Below are 25,651 nucleotides of genomic sequence, written 5' to 3'. Positions count from 1 at the left end.
CAAGTGCTGCCTAGGCTAGACCTAAAGAGTTAATTTTTTATTTAGTTCATATCAATCGGGTACGGGCTCTTTACATTTATCGCCTATACACTTTCAAGATTATTCATTATCTGGTTGTTTTGTCTTTGTATACATATCTATACAATTCCTATCAATAATTATTGGTATCAATTGATTGAAGGTGGTCTACTTTTGGGGACTCTGTCAATTTAGTGAGCATTTCTGTCTACTATAAGTCTTCAGTCAATTATCGGCTCTCCTCATGTTCGTCATTTGTTGTTCATCTGCTATAGCCCATTCAATAAATTATTTTTTTCCCATCTCTCTAATTTCAGGTTCCCGATTCACCCACGGTATTGCTATGTCTTTTCGCTACTGTCGTATCTAAAACAGTCAACATGATCTTCTAGTGTGCATTTCTAGTGGGGAAAATCCTTAGTAAACATTGCTGTATAGACTTGGTAGGTAATGTGTTAGTCTTCCTTTGTATTTCTAGTACCATTTTCCCCAGAACTCAGCCATCTATGGTCACACCCAGATCGTATGCAGGAAGTCTGCACTTGTGCCACATCGCCAACAAGCCGTTGATCTGCCCGGATAGTTTCAGGGGGTGTAAGATTATGCAAGTAGTGGAACTGTATTAAACAGTGCATTTTGTGAAATATGTTTGACCTGTTGACAACCCTTTTTGCAAACTCCATAGGTTTAGGGTTCCGGGCATTTACATGACCATTTCTCATGTTACCTGTTCTTTGCTGCCACCTCAGTCACTTAGGAAGGCTAAGTATAAATTAGTCATCTGCCTCCCACCATATTAAAAATGGTAGTCATTACTGGCGGTTCTACTTGACATGTAGTCCATATTTCTCTGGTTATCTTATCCCCAGGTTAAAGTGTTCTGAAGCTTGGTCACATGTAATAAACTGTTTATTCAGATAAGGTCTTCTACCATGCAGCAACCCCCTATATGGCATTCTATCATGGACGTACGACTAGTAAAATGTCTGAATGCTTTCATTAGCCACAGTCATATGTCTATTACATACTATGCTTTTTCAGTCTCGCGTTAACCATTCATTACCCGATTGTGCCGGCTGTTTCTGGGAAGGAAGAAGGAATGATCCTTCCCTTCATAATGGCTTCAGTCACGGTATCAGGGGCATGGGTCCCATGCTGATATTAGGGCATGGGTCCCAACTTGTAACTGCTTCTCCCATTGTCATTTGGATCAATCCAGCAAACCTTGACCCTGTCTTGAGGCGGAAGCCGGGGCTGGAGGTACTCCATTGTTTTAACTCACTTTGTACTTCCCACTGCACTCTGTTCATCGTGTGGTGTCACCATTGTATCTGTGTTTTTAAAGAAAACGTTGTACTAATTCAGCGCTCGCTCGCTTGCTCTTACCTTAAAGCGCTCAGCTGACCCAAAAGCTGCTCGCTGTTCCTATCTCCTTGCCTGCAGCCGCCATCACCTGCGGCGTGCGCGCTGACTCCGCCCACTTAGAGGCCACGCCCCCTGTTCGCCCTATTTAACCCGCTGATCACTAGCGGTTGTTAGCAAACCTTGACCCAGTCTTGAGGCGGAAGCCGGGGCTGGAGGTACTCCATTGTTTTAACTCACTTTGTACTTCCCACTGCACTCTGTTCATCGTGTGGTGTCACCATTGTATCTGTGTTTTTAAAGAAAACGTTGTACTAATTCAGCGCTCGCTCGCTTGCTCTTACCTTAAAGCGCTCAGCTGACCCAAAAGCTGCTCGCTGTTCCTATCTCCTTGCCTGCAGCCGCCATCACCTGCGGCGTGCGCGCTGACTCCGCCCACTTAGAGGCCACGCCCCCTGTTCGCCCTATTTAACCCGCTGATCACTAGCGGTTGTTAGCAAACCTTGACCCAGTCTTGAGGCGGAAGCCGGGGCTGGAGGTACTCCATTGTTTTAACTCACTTTGTACTTCCCACTGCACTCTGTTCATCGTGTGGTGTCACCATTGTATCTGTGTTTTTAAAGAAAACGTTGTACTAATTCAGCGCTCGCTCGCTTGCTCTTACCTTAAAGCGCTCAGCTGACCCAAAAGCTGCTCGCTGTTCCTATCTCCTTGCCTGCAGCCGCCATCACCTGCGGCGTGCGCGCTGACTCCGCCCACTTAGAGGCCACGCCCCCTGTTCGCCCTATTTAACCCGCTGATCACTAGCGGTTGTTAGCAAACCTTGACCCAGTCTTGAGGCGGAAGCCGGGGCTGGAGGTACTCCATTGTTTTAACTCACTTTGTACTTCCCACTGCACTCTGTTCATCGTGTGGTGTCACCATTGTATCTGTGTTTTTAAAGAAAACGTTGTACTAATTCAGCGCTCGCTCGCTTGCTCTTACCTTAAAGCGCTCAGCTGACCCAAAAGCTGCTCGCTGTTCCTATCTCCTTGTCTGCAGCCGCCATCACCTGCGGCGTGCGCGCTGACTCCGCCCACTTAGAGGCCACGCCCCCTGTTCGCCCTATTTAACCCGCTGATCACTAGCGGTTGTTAGCAAACCTTGACCCAGTCTTGAGGCGGAAGCCGGGGCTGGAGGTACTCCATTGTTTTAACTCACTTTGTACTTCCCACTGCACTCTGTTCATCGTGTGGTGTCACCATTGTATCTGTGTTTTTAAAGAAAACGTTGTACTAATTCAGCGCTCGCTCGCTTGCTCTTACCTTAAAGCGCTCAGCTGACCCAAAAGCTGCTCGCTGTTCCTATCTCCTTGCCTGCAGCCGCCATCACCTGCGGCGTGCGCGCTGACTCCGCCCACTTAGATGCCACGCCCCCTTCCTTCAACTATAAATGTGCTTGCATAGGACGCGCAGCGGACGAGCGCAGCGGGAGCGCCGTTTGCGCGCCGAAGGCGCGCTTAAGGCAAGCCCGTCTGCGCCCGTCCGCGCCAAGCCCGCGCCAGGCGCAGGAACCGCTGCCCAAACCCCCCACACTATCACGTATGCTTCGAACGACCTCCGTAGCCTCCGAGGCAGGTTCTTTTGTTCCTGTAAGTTCGATCTGTCAAAAGTAGTCGGCTCCACCAGCTGCACTAAATGTCGCTGGTCACTCAACTCCGACTCCGACCCGCTTACCCCCACAAATAATCAACGACCCCCCTTCATAGGTGGCCTGATAAACGCACGGTCAATGTGCAAGCACAGTCAGGACATTCACGACCTTATCACTGACCATGACCTTGATTGCCTCATGATCACTGAAACCTGGCTCACTGAGGACAGTAACCCCGATATAGCCGTAGCCCTCCCCCAGGGTTACTCCTTCCATAGACAGGACAGACAGAAAGGCAGAGGAGGAGGTGTAGCAATTATATTGAAGAACACCTTTAACTGCCACACCTTCTGCCTGGACCCTCTCATGGACGCAGAGGGACTAGGTTTTTCCATCAAACTCAGCCAATCCCTCTCCCTCTCCGGTGGCCTGATCTACCGCCCACCAGGTAATGCAGCTAAGTTTCTAGACTCTCTTAATGACGCTTTAGGACACTTCCTACTTCGCTACCCCCACTTTACCCTACTGGGAGATTTCAACCTGCACCTCGAGTCTAACGCCGACTCCCACACTAGCAACTTCCTGCAGACTCTTGAAATTTTCAACCTTCAACAAAGCGTCCAGCCACCTACTCACTCCCTTGGTCACACCTTGGACGGTGTTTGTTCCAATTTCCCCTTCATCACTACCCTATCCCCCCTACCCCAGATTTGGACTGGCCATTGCCTGATCCCCTTCCATATCTCCAGCTGCCTCCCTTCTACCAACCATAAACGCACTTTTCCCCATTCTCACTCTACTAATTGGAAAACGGTCCAGAAAAATCTAACCCTCCATCCTCTCTCCCCTACCAGTGCACCATCCCTATCCGGCTTCATCGATAGAGATGCAGTCCGCATTGACAACTGGCTCGCACTAGAAATTGCCAAACGATGCCCATCCAATCACCAGGTCAGTACGTTGAAGAAAACTAAAATCAAAGCTCCCTGGTACACCCCCGACTTAGCCTCCGCTCATCTGCTCTGTAGGAAAGCAGAACGGAAATGGCGAAGAACCTACGATAATAGCGACCGATGCTCCTATATACTGCAGAGGAAAAGTTACCTCTCCACCATCAAATCGGCCAAAAGAACCTATTACGTAAATGCCATTAAAGAGGCCAGTCAAAAACAGAAAACTTTGTTTTCAATAGTACGAACCTTCACTAATCCCAAAGCTCTTCAACCCGAAATCCCCCCATCACAAGAGCTATGTAACAAGATCTCAGATTTCTTTGACGATAAAATAACCTCCATTCAAAAAAACTTTCCCCCTCCCCCTCCAATACACAACATTCTCGTACCAGACCAACCATGCCTGGCCGTTAACAGCCTCAAAAATTTCACTCCAGTGACCCTAGCGCAGACCAGAGAAGCGATCCTTTCCTGCAAATCGGGCTCCCCCGCTGACCCCTGTCCCCCAAAGATTCTTCACCTCATCATCAACGAAGTCAACCCGATTGTCAACGAAATAATCAACTTATCCCTCAGTACCGGCTCTGTCCCTCTCTCATGGAAGAAAGGCGTGGTTAAGCCAATTATGAAAAAGGCGAACAAATCCCCAACGGATTTGACCAACCTCCGCCCTATCACTCTGCTTCCCGCCCTGGGTAAAATAACAGAACAGCTAGTCCACAAAGAGCTCAAGACCTTTTTGGAATCCCACAACTTACTCCATCCCCAGCAATCTGGTTTCCGGTCCAAACATTCTACGGAAACCGCCCTAATCGAGCTGACCGACACCATTAAAACCGTACTAGATCAAAGGAAGAAGGCGATCTTGATCCTTCTTGACCTCACGGCAGCTTTCGATACCATTTCCCATTCCATTCTGATCAACAGACTTATTGATATCGGTATCTCCAACTCAGTCCTATCATGGATTAAATCTTTTCTCAGCGATAGGTCCCAAACCATCACCCTTGGTTCCTTCCAATCAAGAGAGAAAAAGGTATCCTCCGGAGTCCCTCAAGGGTCTATCTTAAGCCCCCTCCTCTTCAACATTTATCTTACTCCTCTTCTCACCCTGATAGAATCTTTCGGCATAACCGTAACTTCCTACGCCGATGATACCCAACTTATCATCCCCCTTGATGACAACTCCAACAAGGCAGAGTTCAATCTCAAACACTGCCTAACGGCAGTTTTCCACTGGATGGACGCCAACCACCTCCGCTGTAACTCAAATAAAACCGAGATCCTCCCCATTGGCAAAAATGTCTCTTTTTGCCCTGCCTTGTGGTGGCCTGACAACTCAGTAGCTCCCCCTCAGACGGTTTCCTCGGCCAGAAACCTCGGAGTCCTTTTTGACTCTGACCTCTCATTCGATCTCCACGCCGCTTGCATAGCAGGCAAATGCTTCGGTATAATTAAATCCTTGCGAAAATTCTTTGATTTTCTCCCCCTCGACTCCAGAAAGACAGTCACAGTGGCCCTCATCCTCTCACGAGTAGACTATTGTAATGGCCTTTTGGCAGGGACCAAGAAATCTACTCTGTCAAAACTCCAAAGTGTTTTACACTCCGCCGCCCGCCTTGTTCTAAAACTTCCACGTAAATCTTCTATTTCCGCAGCCCTGAAAACCCTACACTGGCTCCCCCTGCACAAGAGAATACTCTTCAAGATCCTCACTGTCGCATTCCGAGCATTTAACAAATCAGGTCCCTCTTACCTCACCAGACGCTTTCCTCACTACAACCCTAGTCGTTCCCTCCGATCCTCACAAGAAAATTTCATGACCTCCACCAAATTCAACCTGAAATCGAAAGGCGGTAAAACTCTTAGTGCCCTGGCTATTAGAGCCTGGAACAGCATGCCTAGACATCTCAGACTTCAGACGCTCGAGAAACCTTTTAGGAAACTCCTCAAAACTTGGATCTTTAATCTTCCCGATGACTTGTCCAAAGCCTCAATCTAGCCCCCCCCTCACCTCCCTTTGATCTGGTATCAAGGTCCTGTAGCGCCATGATGCTCCTTCCGGAGCGAACGTTGCGCTCTATAAATACTCCTCCAAATATCCAAATATCCAAATATGCTATAACTGGGCAGCAGCATAATAAAGAATTGGGTGAGGGAGCCCTAGCCCGCCACGCACCCGGGGAGTTTCACTGCTTCAAGTTTCTCTACTATGCTGTCTGCCCAGACCAGCACCCCATCAGTCTATCAAATGAGTGAAATATCTTGGGGAGGGGAGATGGGCTGTAATAGTCACATTGAGTTCTGCAGTATATACAAATATTGTGGCAGAAAGGCAGTGCTAGAAATAGGGTTTCTGGTTGGCTAGGGCATGCACCTAAGCCAGGCAGACCCACCACTCTAGTTAGGGTTAAGGAGTTACTCACCTAAGATTACCCCTGCTCTCACCCCCTTGGTAGCTTGGCAGAGCAGTCGGGCAGAGATAGTGTGGAGAGCGTTTGCTCAACCTACATACACTATTGACACAACAAATACACCACAAAAGAGACTCCACACAATATTATATAAAAATATCTCATATATTGTACATAACACATAGACCAAGTAAATACTTATGGGCTGTACACATTATGCAGGTCTTGAAATTATATTCGCCATTATATCAATGCAAGGTAAAATGACATAAATCATAACATCAGGCCTTTCTATGCAGGTCCTGGCAAGGTGAGGAAAACCTACATCACATTACGGCAGGTAATGAATAAACCATTCGAATCATCGCGTCACCATAAAACAACCCTGGTCACAGTGCCCTTGCGATTCTATCAGACCCGTTATGGTAGCTCGTACAGCATGTAGAGTGCAGTGCCTCTGGGCGCCTCCTACATTAATGTAATCACTGCTCTCCGACCTGTATGCTACCGGCCACCTGCCCCCCTACAACAATGACTGCGGTAGGTTAGGCAAGGGGAAAATGTCGAACGGGACCTCCGTTGAAGATTCCTTCCCACCAGGCTAACTGAGGTCAAGACAACAAAGGCCCCCTCAGTTATGTGCCCACACAGGAAGGGCACTCGCTGTCAAGGCAGTTGGGCGAACTCACTGTCCCATATATCATAAATGCGGTAACCGCTGCAGCCCCACTCGGCCTCTCGCTCGGTGCACAGGTCCGAATGCGGGGAGAGTACAGATCCTTCCTTAGCCCTCTGGTATGAGCCTGGCTCTCCGTGTCCTCCTGGCAGAGGGGGCCTCGCCAGGAGGTTCCTCGCGGTGCAGTCTTCACGCCCAGGAGCATGCAGTGGCTGCTCCCACTTGGCAAGTGACTTTGTTGCCATTGGTCACGGTTCCCCCTTGCAGGGGGATGGTCTCCCGTTCTCCACCCGTCTGCTCCAAGCACCGGGGACAGTGCTCCCCACGCACTATTTTTAGGGCATATGAGGCACGACACACGTGCTGCTTTTGGAAGTCAAGAACTGGGGCTCACGTTGGGCTGGATTTGCGAGTCCTGCAGCTATTTCCTGTGAGTCGGAAAGCGCTCGACCCAGGATATGCAGCAGCGCTTTACAACACGCTGGTAACACGAGTGCAAAGCATTTTTCATGTGCTATGAAGGGATAAAGTGCTCTCCACGCACTGGCTTGGAACCACAAAGTAGGCATAAGCAGTCCTCGCTCCTCCAAAAGGGCTTACCATGCGCTACCTTCTTAAAGGTATAAGAACCGTATAGTCCCTCTCCTGCTCCAGACTCAATCGGCAACTGCAGGCCGACACACCCCGCACACATCAAGGGGCAGCGCTCCTCTCAGCTTTTCCAACTCTTCCAGGCAGGTTGCTTTAGATCCACATAGGATCTTTTGAAGTCTTTGATTACCCTGAGACTTCCACAGGAGGCAAGCTCTGCATCAAGCCCTTAAAGATCTTCTCAAGCAGGATGCCACAGCTGGGTAAAAAGAGTCGGTCCTTTTCCTCTGCCCACAGATAGAATCAGCAATTGCAGACCAACCCACCCCTCACACAGAAAAGACAGTGCTTTTCACACAGCTCTTCGGCTCTTCTTCTTGGCAGGGTCCTCTTGTTTCCAGAAGTGATTTAAAGTTCTGGGGTTTTGGGTCCAATAATTATACCCCATTTTCTCATTGGAGTCTTTGTTTCAGAGTCCCTGAGCTCATTACAAACCAGTTTTGCCCTACCTGGTCCAGGTTGACCACATGGGGTGGAGACCATATTGTCCAAATGAGGCACAGCCTGTTCAGGTGCTATAGAAAACTCCTCCCGCCCACTCTAAATGCTGAAATGCCTATTCAGCCTGGCTATGAGTCACTCAGGAAAGGCGGAAACCACCTCAACTCCCCTTGTGACTGAGTGAATTCACACCCCAAGCTCCTGTCAATCTTAAATTAAACTGTGAATACACAAACAGACAGAGGCACACAGAATAGTAAAGTAAGAAAATGCCCACTTTCTAAAAATGGCATTTTCAAACACACAATTAAAAAACCACCTTCACTAAAAGGTGTTATTAAATTCTGAGTTCAGAGAGCCTAAACTCCATTTCTCTATCTTTTCCCATTGGAAATGTACACATGTAAGAGGTTACGGGCCAGCTCCCTTGTTAACCCATGGGACAGACAGCCTTTCCATAGTGAAAAACTATGATGTCAAACACACCAGTACATGTCCTTTCACATACACTGCACCCTACCCATGGGGGAACCTTGGAGGTGCCTTACATGTAAGGTCAACATGGCAGTTTAAAACTGCGTGTGCAGACCCTGCATTGGCAGGTCTGAGATACATTTACAGGGCTACTAATGTGGGTGGCACAACCAGTGCTGCAAGCCTACTAGTAGCATGTGATTTACAGGCCCTGCCACATTCGGTGCACTTTATTAGGGACTTCCAGTAAATCAAATATGCCAATCACGGCTAACCAATCAGAATCACAATTTACACTGAGAGCATGTACACTTTAGCACTGATCAGCAGTGCTAAAGTGCCCGAAGTCCTAACGCCATCAAAAACAGGATCAGAAAAATGGAAGGCAAAAGGCAAAAAGTTTGGGGATAAATTGGCAAAAAGGACCAGGTCCAACAGGCAGAAATACAATTTTTACCAGAACTAGTAAGTCCCACTCGTACTTTAACCCTTGTAGAAATTATATCGATCCGTTGGGTCAGTGGTCACTTGACTGCCCAGGTATCTGAAATGTTCCCTTTACCACTTTATGCCAACATACGGAAGCCCCTCAACTGGTATCACTTTGATGTCACCATATCGATATAGTTGTGACTTATCCTTGTTGGTCTTCAGTCTGCACTGGGTCTCTGAGGTAAACTAACGTGTCAATACCAGACACAAAAGTTTTGCTCTACCTATCTAAATAATAATAGATCAAATGGATCTTACTGATATATAACCCAACGAATCGCTGGCGGCTATACCATTTGAACGAGAGAACACAAAGAAGTTTGATTAAAGATTATACTTTTATTTGATAATTCATTGGTATAATTACAATAAACAGATACTACAAATATAACTGCAGTTGATTTTTGAAAGGATATATGCAAAAACCAAAGAAGGCCCCATTAGAGAGGTAAGAGGGGTGTATGAACAATTATATCACATTCATATTCATCAGGCAAACCTTTCAACCTAACACAACCAATCAAAACACTACATATACATTTTCACCACATTAAAAAGAATTGTTTTTATATTACACACAAAAGGTACTCTCCTCAAAAGCATAAATATGTACTGTTGGAATTGATGGAGACAACCAAACAATACAAAAAGACACGCCGACGCGCGTTTCGGTGCGATCACCCAACAGTGAGGGTGCCACCTTTTATGCGTTTCTGTTGTCCGAGGGGCCTGTAAGAATATATGAAGTCATAATGTCTAATTGAAAGTTATACAGAATTTTTGTTAATATTCTAATTCATACATCAGTTACACATGTTAGAGAATATATGGATAAATGATATTTATTTGTTGCTCAATTAAGGACAAATGGTGTAGCCAGCGAGAACTCAAATTGGGTTTCCATTTAATGGATCAAAATGTTTGTTTTTAGAAAATACAACGTGAACTGTCAAGAAGAAATAATTAAAAGCAACTGCACATTTCATGCCACTTCTCACTCGATGAAATAAATATAAAGGAACAGGAAACAAATAGCAGTGACCCTCCTGGGGGCCATGTGACAACTGTAGAGATAACATCAAAACAGAAGCAAAAACAAAAGATGAAAAAAGGGGGGGGGGGGTCTGAATAGTAATGAATTAAACACTCACCTAAATTAAATCCTAAAGTACATCAGTATCATAGTAAGGACATCGCAGGATCGATACTGGAAAAGTCCAAACTGTCAGCGTCCTAAATAGGCCGATATAAATAGAAAGAAACACACATCCATATTAGCACCCCACTGAGTATGTGGAATAGTGCGCCGCAGCAATGTCCATTTGTTTCAGCAGTTTTTAAACCACTGTTTGTAAAAGGCGAGTTTCCTGCAATACTTTGATTTGCATTTCCTGTCGTTTAAAATAGGAGAATATTCTATAGTGCTTCAGGTAGTGGGTGATGCCCCATACATTCCAAGAGAGCAATTTTCTATGCAGCATCATCAATTATCTATTATTTAGCCTTCTTTTAACTTCAACAGATTTTCCACAAACCATTCAGCTATATTCCTCGAGCAATCATATAACTAATTAACATTTCCCCTCACACCCCACCAAGGACAAGGTGGAGAAGGTGTCTAAGAGCAAAAGTAACCACTTGGCTAATGAAAAATTTCTTAGCTGTTGTGAAGGAAAGTTTCAATTCTATTAAGGACGCAGAGGGGAGGATTAGGCTTGAACTTTCAATGCTTTGATTATATAATATGCCAGGTTCCTAGAACTGTTTCTGTCTCGGGCCACCTGTGTGATCTTCATTGGCTCAGGGTGGAGAACCAAATGAAGTTCAAATCCCTGAGCTATATGTTCAAAATCAAGACTGGAGTGGCCCCTCAGTATCTGCAGTCCTTGGTTTGTCCTTATGTACCTTCTAGTCTCCTCCGCTCATTGACTCAAGTGAAATTCTTGGTGCCCAAAATCAGATTGTCACGGAAGGGCGGTCGATCCTTTGCCTGTCTTGGTCCATCCTTATGGAACTCTTCCCATATCGATTCGCAATGAAACAGTGTATACCCAATTTAGCAAATCCTTAAAAACTTGGCTTTTTAACCAATAACCTTCAGCTTGATTTGTTCTCTGTTCTGGCTGGCGCCGGGAAATCCTTTTTGGGTAGCTGTTGCGCCTTATAAATTAAATATAACATAACAAAATAAATAAATAATATATTTCCCATCAAACCATCGGATAAATAGAAAATGTCAATCCACCAATCAGGGCGGCCTTAGACCTTGAACAGTCCTTGTCGCCGCTCTAGCCTCCTCTTTCTTTCTGCGAGTACAGCCAGATTTGATTGTTACCAGTCCATTTTATTAGAGTCCATTCCTAGGAATAAAACAGCACATGGTATAATAACTCCATCTCGGAAAGTGAGCATGCCAACAAAGAGTAGATCACCGACATTGTTAGAAAACAAAATAAGACCTATTCTACCAATTCTGCAGAGAATGCCATTGTCGTAAAGATCATAGCATAAGCTGTATCAGAGAAGACAACATCACATATTTCACCAATGGAGGAACCGTCGGGACATGGGAGAACCATTATTCTAGGGTGGGAAGACCGGGGCATGGTCTATTGGGTGGGCTTATCCTCACCTCTGCGTCCTTAATTGAATTGAAACTTTCTTCCGCAACAGCTAGGAATTTTTTCGTTTTATGTTGGGACCGGCGGTGAGGATTAGGCTAGTTTAAAGCTTTTCCAACACTAGTGGTGCCAAATGGGTTATCGGCTTAATGCAAAATCTTTCAAACTTAGTCAGAGGACCAGTCCGCCATGTTGAGAATGTCCTCCAGGTGTGCCCCTAGGGAGAATACCTTGGAGGCCACAGCCCCCTGCACGGTGTGAGCTCCAAACTTGGAAATATCAATTCCTGCTTCCTGCAAAACCCATCTAGTGATAGTGGGAGACGACACCGCTTTTTGAGGTTTTGTAAGCGCAATAAACAACTGTTGTTCGCCCGGAGGGCGGATTTCTCCAGTCATTTTTTCATACGCTTTTAGCGCTTTCACCACAAATAACTTGTGTACCTCAGGAAAGGCAGGATAAGACACAATTCTCAAATTACATTTAGTACATCTAGAAATGTGAAAAGTAACCACTTCCAGGCTAAATACTCTACCTGTAAGGTCCAGCATCCTTACATCCAAAACCCTCTGGCAGCAGATCAGACAGAGTAACATAGCCAGCTTAGCAGACATCTGTTTCCTGGAAAGATATTTGTTGGACGGCCTGGATTTGAAAAAGCGAATAACTATGTTCACATCCCACAGCTGAGAAAAAGGTGGTTCTCGAGGATTAGACAATCTGATACCCCTAAGACGTTTACAGAGAAGAAGATGATCCCCGATTGGATCCCATCTACAAAACAATGCCTGGCGGATGTCGCTGAGTGGAGGGTATTAACTGATCGGTACGCCAGACCTTCAGTTGCCAGGTCTGCCTGAAAATTTTAGGCACATACAACCTCTGCCCCCACGGGATCGGGTTGCCGTTGCTGACACCGAGACCATCTGAACCAAGCGGATCAGTATAGTTTGTGTGTGCTATCCGCCCAGGCCTTGGTAAGTGGGGCTTCAGCCCGATATGAAATGCCTGGGACTTTCCATCGTCCCCTGTAATCCACCACACCATGAGGCAGAGGGTCTGAGAAATTACGAGAGGGTGAGGGTTCCCCTGGGGATCCATCAGGAGATCTTGAAATAGGGGTAGAGGGATTGGAAAATCCCAAGAAAGTTCCATCTGAACTGGAAACGAGACTTGAGACTTCCAGATCGGAGTGACCACGACCAAGTCCGCGTGTTGGCGACCCACTTATGTTGAAACTCTCATGATCATCGCAAATGGTGGAAAAGCATTACCCCGTTCCACTTGCCAGTCCTGGAGAAATAGCAAGACCAACTTGGGTTTTGACTCATATAGCAACAGGGCCAAGTCAAAGTAATCAACAATATAACAAAGGAAGGTGCCAATGCTGCACTGCACTTTCAGACACAATTAAACGAATGAACTGACTTAAACAGATCCATTTTGTCCATTATATGGTTGATTTTAATCAGAAATAATTTAGGCAAATTTTCTTATTATTTTGCACGGTTGTATTTTAAATGATTCAGTAATATACACACAAAATCAAAGGAACCACATACAAAAATACTTTTCAATTATTTACATTTACATAAACACGTAAACATGTCCATACAACTTTCATACCTCAAGCGAACAGACAAACGACAACATTCAATTAGAAATTTACATTTATATACAAAAGGGTAGAGCATCAATGAATAACACTTATACTTCTCGAATAACCTATTTTAAAGAGTATTTTGTTATGTTGGAGGCAAAGACGAGTCAGAGAGAGGTCTACGCGTTTCGAATCCCTTCACCGGGGATTCTCATCAGGACCAAAAATATCTGGGAGACAAACATATACAGAGCTGAATTAGACCATTAGCCCTACAAATGGCAGTTTATTTAAAAAAAAAAGGGGGTTGCTAATTTATTTTCTTTTTTTTTTTTTTTTTTTTTCTGAAATAAACTGCCATTTGTAGGGCTAATGGTCTAATTCAGCTCTGTATATGTTTCTGTCTCCCAGATATTTTTGGTCCTGATGAGAATCCCCGGTGAAGGGATTCGAAACGCGTAGACCTCTCTCTGACTCGTCTTCGCCTCCAACATAACAAAATACTCTTTAAAATAGGTTATTCGAGAAGTATAAGTGTTATTCATTGATGCTCTACCCTTTTGTATATAAATGTAAATTTCTAATTGAATGTTGTCGTTTGTCTGTTCGCTTGAGGTATGAAAGTTGTATGGACATGTTTACGTGTTTATGTAAATGTAAATAATTGAAAAGTATTTTTGTATGTGGTTCCTTTGATTTTGTGTGTATATTACTGAATCATTTAAAATACAACCGTGCAAAATAATAAGAAAATTTGCCTAAATTATTTCTGATTAAAATCAACCATATAATGGACAAAATGGATCTGTTTAAGTCAGTTCATTCGTTTAATTGTGTCTGAAAGTGCAGTGCAGCATTGGCACCTTCCTTTGTTATATTGTTGATTACTTTGACTTGGCCCTGTTGCTATATGAGTCAAAACCCAAGTTGGTCTTGCTAGTTGTCTGGCGGGTGCATACCCGCGAGGTTTTTCTTGGACACTCACTGAGTCTCACTGATTGTGAAGGGCGCTTCACATATGAATAGTAGCAATCGATTGCGGGATATAATTTTCACGGTGTGTCTCGGCTGAGACGGTTCTAACAGGTGTGTTTAAGTCGTTGTTCGTATTCACTTGGTTGTTGCTTTCTACTTTTGGAGATTTCTTCTCTTCTTTATTCCTTTTTCTTTTTACTTTATCATGTCCGCTAGTGACACATTCGCATATAGTGAGGAGCATATACAGAAGCTGATCAATGACCCCCCATCATTTTCTTCAGCTGCATTAAGTAAAACAGCAAAAATCAATAACGAATCTGATAAACTTATCAGATTGAAGAAAAAACAAATTAGGACAGACCTACACGGGCATTTCCTAATTGAACACCTGCGAGCTGGAACTATCCCAGGTGGCCTTCAAATACGGAACGTTCCGGTAATTTTTACAGAGGACCCTATCTATAAAAAAGGCTACAGTCAGATCGAAACAAAATGTAGCAGAGATCTAATGGTGCTAACTGTGGAAACAGCTCAAAGACTCTCAAAACAGCAGTTGGAGGAAATTGGTACCCTTGAACGAAATAAAATCCAACCAACTAATTACGGACGCAAAGGCACTGCTTGAAAAGGTTGATAAGGATATTCTGGAGTTCAAGGATTTCACAATCAACCAAAAGAGTACCCAGTTTGAGAAGGATAAGAAGTCCTTCTCACTGGAAAAAGTTTACCCCTACCTCCAATTGGATTTTTATACCAGACCAGAATCACGTAGATTCCTATCGGACTTTCAAGGGAGATCGAGGCAAAAATGTATCACCTTTTCAGACACCACATCTTCCTCAAGTGGGAGTGATACGGATAATATCAATTTAAGTGGCGATTCGAACAGGCGCGGCAACTTTCAACAGAATTATCAATCAAATTTTCAACAACCGTCTTTTTTAGGACGGGGCCGCCAAAAACAACGAGGCAGAGCAAGATATACCAATCAGCCATGGGAAATGTCCACGAGACGCCAAAATTACAAGAACTAAGCACACAAGTGGCTCTGCCCCGGCGGGAATCACAGATACAGATCAGCTCACCAATTTTCAATCTTTCAGACAAAACATTGACTCAGGATGAACTGGGAGTATTGGAAAAAGGTTTATCTTTTGTGCCATCCAAAACAACAAATTTCGTCCAACTGAAGACGGAATTCATCGAATTTTGTCGCAAGATACGTCTAATCATGTTTTTTTCGGGTAACCCTGTAGAACAGAACAGTGAAACAACAGGCCTGAGGAAAAAATCTATTTTTTGCCCCCCGTCTTCTAAAACACCTAAGGAAGTTATCCTTTTTGAGAAAGTTGTGTTATCAGCTATCAACGAAGCAGAAAATAAAAGGAAGAGATTCGTGAAATCTAACATAACGAAAGCGCAAAAAGAAGCGCTGGCCTCACTCAAGAACGACCAGTCTATAGTAATCAAACAAGCCGATAAAGGTGGATCAATTGTCATCTGGGCCACCGAACGGTACACTATGGAAGTAATGAGACAACTCTCAAATGTACATTGCTATCGGAAACTCACAAAGGACCCCACCGCTGAAATGCAAGGCAAACTTTTTAACATTCTACAAAAAGGCTTTGACCAAGGATTTCTTGGTAAAAAGGAATACGATTTTTTAAGGAATAAAAATCCAAGGATACCAATCTTTTATGTACTTCCAAAAGTTCATAAGGATCAGAGGAACCCCCCAGGACGCCCGATAGTCTCGGGGTGCGAATCGTTAAATGAATCAATATCCAAATTCGTTGACTTTTTTCTCAAGCCTTTCATGAAGGATGTTAAATCATATATATACAAGACACCACAGATTTTTTGGCCAAACTTAACGATATGATTTTTGAAGAAAATGTCCATCTTCTTGCAACATTGGATGTCACCTCACTCTATACAGAGATCCCTCAAGATGAGGGTTTAGCAGTCTTGGAGTCATTCCTCAACAGTAGACCTAAACCTGAAAAGGTCCCCTCGAATTTCATTATGGAATTAGCCACATTTGCCCTCAAGAACAACTACTTTTGTTTTAAAGATGATTTTTTTCTGCAAACCAAAGGTGTTGCGATGGGGTGTCCTTTTGCCCCAGAGCTGGCAATCTTGTTCATGTCTAAGTATGAGGATCAATTCGTCTACAACAACAACCCCTTTTCAATCTACATTACGAACTGGGTCCGATATATCGACGATGTGTTCCTTACATGGACTGGTGATGAAATGCAACTCCATGAATATGTCAATTGGTTAAACAATAGAACGGCTGACATAAAATTCAGCTTGAACTTTTCCAAATATAAGATCCCTTTTTTGGACGTGGAAATTTATCCCAGCAATGGCGGTCTAGTGACTACACTCTACATGAAAAAAACGGACAGGAATAAAGCGTTACACTACTCCAGCAATCATCCCCGCAGCTTAAAAGATAACCTGCCGTACGGCCAATTCTTGCGAATTCGCCGGAATTGTAGTTTCAAAGATGAATACCTACACCATGCCGAAAATCTAAAGAACAACCTACTCCAGAGAGGATACCCTAAAAAACTCCTAAAGAAGGCAATCAAACGTGCCTGGTGGACTCCACGCGAATCACTTCTGGAGAGAAAGGCTAAATCCAAAACCAACAGGATTGTTTGCGTTTCAACTTATGGCCCAACGTCTAACTGGCTCAAAAAGACCATCTCTCAAAATTGGCATTTGATTAAAGAACTGGATGTGTCACTCAAAGAGACTCCGTTATTTGCTTTTAAAAAAGATAAGAGCATAGCCAACCAGCTAGTCAGAGCTGCACTGCCAAAAACCAAAAGTCAGGATCTAAGAAGTCTTCTGAATCTGCCTCCAATACAAGGACATCATAAATGTGGGACATGTGTCTGTTGTGACTCCACAATCGAAGGGAATTTCTTCACCCACAAGGGGGTCAATTGGAAACATGACTCCTTCTCAAACTGCAAAACAAAGTTTGTAGTTTACGGAATATTGTGCCCTTGCGACAAATTATATATTGGGAAAACAAACCAGGAGATAAGGACAAGGATACAACAACACAAATCTAGGATACGCAAGAACGTGCCTAATGCCCCGTTGGTGAACCATTGGCTTAACAAAAATCACACTGAAAGAGACGTTAGATGGACTGTAATTTCAAAAGTCACACAGGATTTCCGCGGCGGCGATCTTGACGCCAAATTAGTGAAGAGAGAAGCGATGCTCATCATCAAGTTTAATACGTCAGTGGCTGGTCTGAATGAGCTATCCGAGATTCTTAATCTGTAAGAATATCCTTGTATACCTCTCTCTCCAGTCAGCCAGGCATGCCCGTTACCAACGAGGTTCGCATCTCGAACACGCCCCTTGTCCCCATGGACCGAGGACAGCTACGTGTCACACATGGACGTATCTGCATTAACTGACACAACCCCTGTTTGTTGGACCAGAAAACCAATCACTGTGTTGTACCTACGAGTAATTAAGAAAAGGCAATCGCACGCTGAAAATACGGGATTATCCACTTGCCTTACCCTCATTATAAGTTTAGCAAGGATTCTGTAATAATTTGTGTCGTTTTCTCTAAAAAAAATCGCGGCCAAACTACAAGTCCCATAATCCCCTGAGGCACTGTCGTCTGATTCGCCACCGTCCAAGAATTACAAAATGGCGATGGCAGTATCACTCAAACACTGGCCCTCGTGCACGGTGCAGCTGGGACCCAAGGGCGCTCTGAAAGAAGATTGATAAGGTATTTTCGCCCTTGGAGGAGGCTGGGAGCGCGCGTTCGTTTCTCCGATTCAACAGTCCGGACTGCCCACTGAATATGTCTTTGTTTCTGATGCAGTAACCGGCCAAAAAACCACCGAGTCGCTGCCCTCGAAATCCCCGAGACAGAAGCAGCATTTTCCGCCCAGGCTGAGTGAGGAGCCATGTACGTCGATATGAGAGATATCTGAAAACTACCTGTAAGTTTGTCCCATGAATCTGTCGGCACATCAGCCTTTAGATTAGACGTAGGCTGTTTCTCTGCTTTTTCTTAACTCTAAAACACTACTTTCTCTACTCTGCCGCCTATAGATGCGTTCTAGCGCAGGCTTACCACCATCCGTTTCACTCGTGGATGTGCCACTGCAAAGTGTAGGTAAGACTCCACCTTTGGAAATTGTAAAAATTAGCAACCCCCTTTTTTTTTTTAAATAAACTGCCATTTGTAGGGCTAATGGTCTAATTCAGCTCTGTATATGTTTCTGTCTCCCAGATATTTTTGGTCCTGATGAGAATCCCCGGTGAAGGGATTCGAAACGCGTAGACCTCTCTCTGACTCGTCTTCGCCTCCAACATAACAAAATACTCTTTAAAATAGGTTATTCGAGAAGTATAAGTGTTATTCATTGATGCTCTACCCTTTTGTATATAAATGTAAATTTCTAATTGAATGTTGTCGTTTGTCTGTTCGCTTGAGGTATGAAAGTTGTATGGACATGTTTACGTGTTTATGTAAATGTAAATAATTGAAAAGTATTTTTGTATGTGGTTCCTTTGATTTTGTGTGTATATTACTGAATCATTTAAAATACAACCGTGCAAAATAATAAGAAAATTTGCCTAAATTATTTCTGATTAAAATCAACCATATAATGGACAAAATGGATCTGTTTAAGTCAGTTCATTCGTTTAATTGTGTCTGAAAGTGCAGTGCAGCATTGGCACCTTCCTTTGTTATATTGTTGAGTCCTGGAGAAAAGCATCAGAAGCTACCACCCCCTCAACTGCAATACCTGTCCAGTCGGTGGTCCAGTCGTGACACGAACAGGTCAATTGAGAACGGTCCCCATCTCCTCTGTAGGGCGGCAAAGACTGCCGTGTGCAGTTTTCAGAGGCTAGTGTCTCTCCAGTGGCGAGAGTGCCAATCGGCCACTTGGTTGGATTGTCCTGGTAGATGTTCCGCTACCAAGGAGACGTGATTGGTTAAGCAGTAGTCCCACAGCGCTTTTGCTATGTTGGAAAGTGTCCAGGACAGAGTGCCTACCAAATTGTCTCATACGACCGCCGCCACTTTGTCCATTTTCAGGAGGACACAACAGTGGGCCTTGTCCTTGGTCCAGCACTTCACTGCGAAGGAGCCCGCCATTAGCTCCAAGCAATTTATGTGGAGAGATTGCTCTGCAGAGGACCACTTTCCACCTGTGGAGTATTCCCCGCAGTGGGCACCCCAACTGGAGCCGCTGGCGTCCGATTCTATGATCAAACCTGGTTTGGATCCGAAAATAGCCTGGCTGCTCCAGGAATCCATATGATGCAGCCACCATTGAAGTTCTTCTTTGGCTTCTTTGGCTTCCTCCGACAGTAACTGAGGCCGCGCTGGAGGTGGGCTATCTTCAGGGATTGCAATTCCTTGTAGTGAAGGGGGCCTGGAAAGACAGATTGGATGGAGTAGGAAAGGCGACCCAGGATCTTGGCCAGATGGCGAAGGGTAATCGAGGGTCTTGACAATGTCCGACGGAGTACATGTCTGATCTTTGTTAGTTTGCTAGAGGGAAGACTGAGCAGCCATTGATTCCCCACAAACCCCCAAAACGATGCGAGGGAGAGAGTGCAGATTTTTCTCCATTCACCATGAAGCCCAGCGACTCCAGTAAGTCTATGGCCATCTGTAGTTGTTGGACGAAGCAGGATGGGCTCTGACACATTATCAGGATATCGTTGAGGTAGACGATCAGTCAGACTCCTCTGGCCCGCAAGTGTTCGAAACACCACGGCGCTGATGACAGCCCATAAGGAAGGGCGGTGAATTCGAATACTTGAGAATTCCAGAGGAACTGAAGGAAACTACTATAAGAAGGAAATATCGGGATTGTGATATATATATATATATATATATATATATATATATATATATATATATATTCACTGAAAAAACCATAGGTTTCACACATGTTATAGTTAGTGGAAATTTTACTGATAAAAAACCAATGAAATTGCCCCGTTATAGTTAGCGCAGGCAACTATAACTCACGCGACCACAATCCTCTGCTGATGCTAATACTGTATTTAGACACTTATTTGCCCATGTCTTCTTCCATACATTTTTAGCTATACATATATTACAAATATTTTTTTTTCATAAAGACACATATGTCATCAGCAGAGGATTGCGGTCGCGTGAGTTATAGTTGCCTGCGCTAACTATAACGGGGCAATTTCATTGGTTTTTTATCAGTAAAATTTCCACTAACTATAACATGTGTGAAACCTATGGTTTTTTCAGTGAATTTGCAAGGTTTTTTAAATGCTAATTCCTAACTATAACGTGTGTGAAACCTATGGTTTTTTCAGTGAATTAGTACGGTTTTTTAAATGCTAAGTTTTTTTCCCTTATAATAAGCCCTGTACATTTGGTGGCCTACGGCCACCAAAAGCACAGGGGGTGGGGTAAGTGTGGATAGTGTTTTTTTCCATTGTAATAAGCCCAGCACATTTGGAGGCCTTCGGCCACCAAAAGCACAGGGGGTGGGGTAAGTGTGGATAGTGTTTTTTTTATTTTTATTTTTTTACCGTACGCTTACCGTAAGCGTACGGTAAGCGTACCCCGCGAAATTGCCGAAAAAAAAAATAAAACCGTTTTTGCACTTGGGGGATGTTTGGGGACTCCCTCAACATGACTATGTGGGAGGGAGTTGTCAAAACAGCCCCTTTACATGTTTTTGGGCTTCCGATTTTAAAAATCTCTCTCAGTGCGAGAGACAAAATGGCGGCCGCCGCTTCCTGGTTTCGGCCGATTCGAATGTTTACTAAGATCTAAGAGCCAATCAGAATCGCGCTCGCGCACGCCACCGTACGCTTACCGTAAGCGTACGGTAAGCGTACCGTAAGCTGGCTCAGATATATATATTGATTTAAAGGCTATTTTCTCAGAATCTACTGAACAGATTTACACCAAACCTACAAAAGGCACTTCCTTGACCTAGGGACTACCTCTCTGCCAAATTTTGAGTAATTCTGTTCAGCCATTCGGGCTGTAGCTCGTTCTAAAGGTCCTATGGAAAAATGCATGGGAAAAACGCGTTTTGGGACCCCCCTTTTATCTCAGCCCCCGCTTGACGAATCCCCCCGAGACTTTCAGGGTAGGAGCGGAGCGTAGCGCCCCACCTATTTTGAGAAATTCGCGAGGATTCGTCGACCGGCGCCAAAGTTATTCAAAATAGAATGTTGAGGTTTTCCTATGGAAACGTGGTCCTAACTATAACTACCTACTGGCTATCGCCAGTAGGTAATATACATATATACACACACATATATACATATATACACACACATATATACATATATACACACACATATATACATATATACACACACATATATACATATATACACACGCTTCTAGGTTGTCCACCAGATTGGGGAGCACTCAAGGACCAGCGATACCACATGGACCATGCAGCTATTGTGGTGCAGCCTGACGCGTTTCGCTGATATAGCTTCCTCAAAGGCTGATCACTCCTGTTCTCCAATGTCGTGCGCAGTCATTCAAATCACTCATGCTGCTTGCTGATAGGTCAGCCATCTCGCACAGAATTGTGGGGCATGTAGTGTTCATGCTGCGCCATCGAACCTTGTATAGGTGCCAGGAGACTGAAGATTTCTGATGCTTCCCCTGTATGGGTCACAAGGGCTGGAAAGTCCTTATTTTCGGTGCCAGTTCTTCCACAGTGAACCGGGCAGATTCCCGACCCAGCGGCCCGCTTTGATTGATGCGGTGGTGCTGCCCCCGCGGCTGGACTGCCGCGTGTAAATGTATGCTCCAAGGTTGTCCACCAGATTGGGGATCTCTATCTCTATCTCTCTATCTCTCTATCTCTCTATCTCTCTATCTCTCTATCTCTCTATCTCTCTATCTCTCTATCTCTCTATCTCTCTATCTCTCTATCTCTCTATCTCTCTATCTCTCTATCTCTCTATCTCTCTATCTCTCTCTCTCTATCTCTATCTCTATCTCTATCTCTATCTCTATCTCTATCTCTATCTCTATCTCTATCTCTCTATCTCTATCTCTATCTCTATCTCTATCTCTATCTCTATCTCTATCTCTCTCTATCTCTCTATCTCTCTATCTCTCTATCTCTCTATCTCTCTATCTCTCTATCTCTCTATCTCTCTATCTCTCTATCTCTCTATCTCTCTATCTCTCTATCTCTCTATCTCTCTCTATCTCTCTCTATCTCTCTCTATCTCTCTCTATCTCTCTCTATCTCTCTCTATCTCTCTCTATCTCTCTCTATCTCTCTCTATCTCTCTCTATCTCTCTCTATCTCTCTCTATCTCTCTCTATCTCTCTCTATCTCTCTCTCTATCTCTCTCTATCTCTCTCTATCTCTCTCAATCTCTCTCTATCTCTCTATCTCTCTATATCTCTATATCTCTATATCTCTATATCTCTATCTCTATATCTCTATCTCTCTATCTCTCTATCTCTCTCTATCTCTCTCTATCTCTCTATCTCTCTATCTCTCTCTATCTCTCTCTATCTCTCTCTATCTCTCTCTATCTCTCTCTATCTCTCTCTATCTCTCTCTATCTCTCTCTATCTCTCTCTATCTCTCTCTATCTCTCTCTCTATCTCTCTCTCTATCTCTCTCTCTATCTCTCTCTCTATCTCTCTCTCTATCTCTCTCTCTATCTCTCTCTCTATCTCTCTCTCTATCTCTCTCTCTATCTCTCTCTCTATCTCTCTCTCTATCTCTCTCTCTATCTCTCTCTCTATCTCTCTCTCTATCTCTCTCTCTATCTCTCTCTCTATCTCTCTCTCTCCCATCCAAAGACGTCTAAGGACACTCGGCCCAGAGAAAGTTGCGTACCTCTTTGCCTAGTGGTTTGCGCAGCCATGCGGCGATATACAAGGCCAACTTAGGGGCAGGCACCCATTCTGCTGAACGTGGGTGTAAGAGATCCTCCGGGTCTGGCATATCAGAAGGTGCTGGATGATCACCAAGGGTATCGTCCTTCCCGGGGTTAGAGCCGCCAGAAGGGCGCCAGGGGCGTCCAGATTCCCCATCTGAGGTATTGGGGGGAATCTCCTGCGTCCCCCAATTAAGAGGTAGGGTCCGGCAGGGAAGGGTCCCCAATACGTCCGGTACTGCAGTGGCGGAGGGTTGGGACTCCATGAAGGCCTTCTTCAGGCATTGGAATGCATTTAGGTCTACCCCAGCCTTCACTGGGCGCTTGCCCCTAGGGTCTGAACCTGGCTGGCCTGGAGGTATGGGGGTCTGAGACCCCGTAGGTTCTTCCTTCTGATCAAGGGGTCTAGGGCACTGAGCCTGCAGTTCCTGGATCTTCCTCTCCAAGGGCGCCACTACCTGTGTCGCAGCCCTAACAATGGACATGTCCATTAAATGACAAAAATCATCATCAATAGGAAGATACTGTTCCTCTTCATAGTAGTCCCCATACTCTTCCATGTTACCTGAGTTCCCAGAGGGTCACCTAATACCAGGGGTTAAAAGACTGGGAGTACCCAATGTGTAATTGTATGGCCGATGGCATGGGGGACTAATTCTCCCTTGTTAGTTCTGAAGGAATTTTATTGTTTCCGCCTGGGCGAGTCCCCAAATGAAAACCAATTCTCTAACCCTCCTCGCGGGTGTCACGCTTCCAGACGGCGCTCTCTTTGTAAAAGCGCAGATGCCTATTAATGCTGTAAAATTACTAGAAATAACTCCCACCGTAAGAGCCTACGTTTATTGCGGCCGGCACTGTCTTGCGCTCCGTACCGATTTAAGTCGGACAAACGAGACGTGTTGGCCACCATGGGGTTAAAGTGCACAGAGCGCGAAGAAATGCTGGTACGCAGCCCCCTGCAGGTCGGATGACCTCACCATGATGAGAGCTTCACAGATGGTTGCCGTGATCGCGAAGGAGTGGAGACCGTTCCCACAATTGAGGCATCCCCAAACACTGGGCAACACGGTTTCAGTAAGCGCCTGCGATGCCGGAAACAAATACAGACAATTATCTGTAAATAACGTCAATAAACCCCAAAACTAAGCAGTAATGAGGAAAACAAGTGAAGAAACTTATCTGTGGCTACTGGCGCAGCAAAGAAAGAGGAGGCTAGAGCGGTGACCAGGACTAAGGCCGCCCTGATTGGTGGATTAAACTTTTCTGTTTATCCTATGGTTTGATGGGAAATGTAATGTTTATTGATTTTAAAAGGGCTGCTGGAATAATATAAGCGTTTAAAGTTGAAGCTTAATCCTGGCCTCCGGTCCTGACATAGAATCTGCTAACAGGCAAAAAAAAGAAATGATCCAAAACAGCTCAACTGTGTAAGCATGTACACTGACATTTCCGATGAGGTGAAAAAGATCATAAATAAACACTGGAATTTTCTGAACAGCAACACACTTAACCTGGGAATCCAATGTTCTCCTTTAAGCAGAACATCAGTCTTTGGGATCTATTTGTCTGTACTAGACCTAAGAAGGTGAAAATGCAAGAAACCGATACCTTATGGCGCCTTCCTCAGGTTAATGGATATTTTCCATTAACCTGTGGTCAGTATGCACATACACCTCACACACACACCTAATTGACTTGTGCATGAAATACCCATGGGAACAAGGAGGGAAAATAAATCGAAACTCCTCGGATGTGATGTGTTTGATCACATGCCCCTTTGGTTATAACAATGTGGGCATGATCTCAAGAAAAGTAAGACTTCAAATCATTGAATACCGTAGGGATATCTATCAGATGTCAACGAACCACCTCTGGAAAAGGGACATAACTAGAACAACCTGAGAAGGACAATAAAAGAGAAGGTACCTGAAAGGAGGAACATGTCAAAAACCCTACTAGAATGCGAGGGGAGATGGGTGTACAGATTAGGTACACATAGAAATGGGCCCAAGTATGACATTGAGTGGAATCTAATTAATTATGTAAATTAAAGAGAAAGTACACTACAGTTCTGGTAAGTAACCTAAAATTGACTACTACCTACTTCTGAAAAATACTCTTCCCGTGCAATATCAAAGAACCAATAATAAAAAAGCAACAAGTGACTTTTGTCCAACAAATCATATATAAGAAGCAAAAAATATTGGGAAGTCAACACTAACTGTTGGGCCATTTTGCAGTTCTCACCTGACTTCTGCCCTTATGACCAGATCCCATTAAATTTGTTTAGGTGTTTCCTCTTTTTTCTTTAAACAAGAGTTGGATTGATCAGTAGCTCTTTTACGGGCTGCCAAAATCATCGAAGTGGGTTGCCGCTCCTAACACAGAATTACACTTGAGCGATTTAGAGG

General features: G+C 44.4%; 1 protein-coding gene across 1 annotated transcript in view; it reads left to right on the top strand.

The window, feature by feature from the left end:
- The window catches only part of SDE2 (spliceosome associated SDE2), a 330,538-nt gene that overhangs the window by 24,934 nt on the left and 279,953 nt on the right, over positions 1–25,651 (top strand). The gene's annotated exons all lie outside the window — the stretch shown is intronic.

This window comes from Triturus cristatus, chromosome 6 (genome assembly GCF_964204655.1).
Source record: "Triturus cristatus chromosome 6, aTriCri1.1, whole genome shotgun sequence".
Taxonomy (NCBI): Eukaryota; Metazoa; Chordata; class Amphibia; order Caudata; family Salamandridae; genus Triturus; species Triturus cristatus.
The sequence above is the reverse complement of the archived record's forward strand: the minus strand, read 5'-3'. Positions and strand labels throughout refer to the sequence as shown.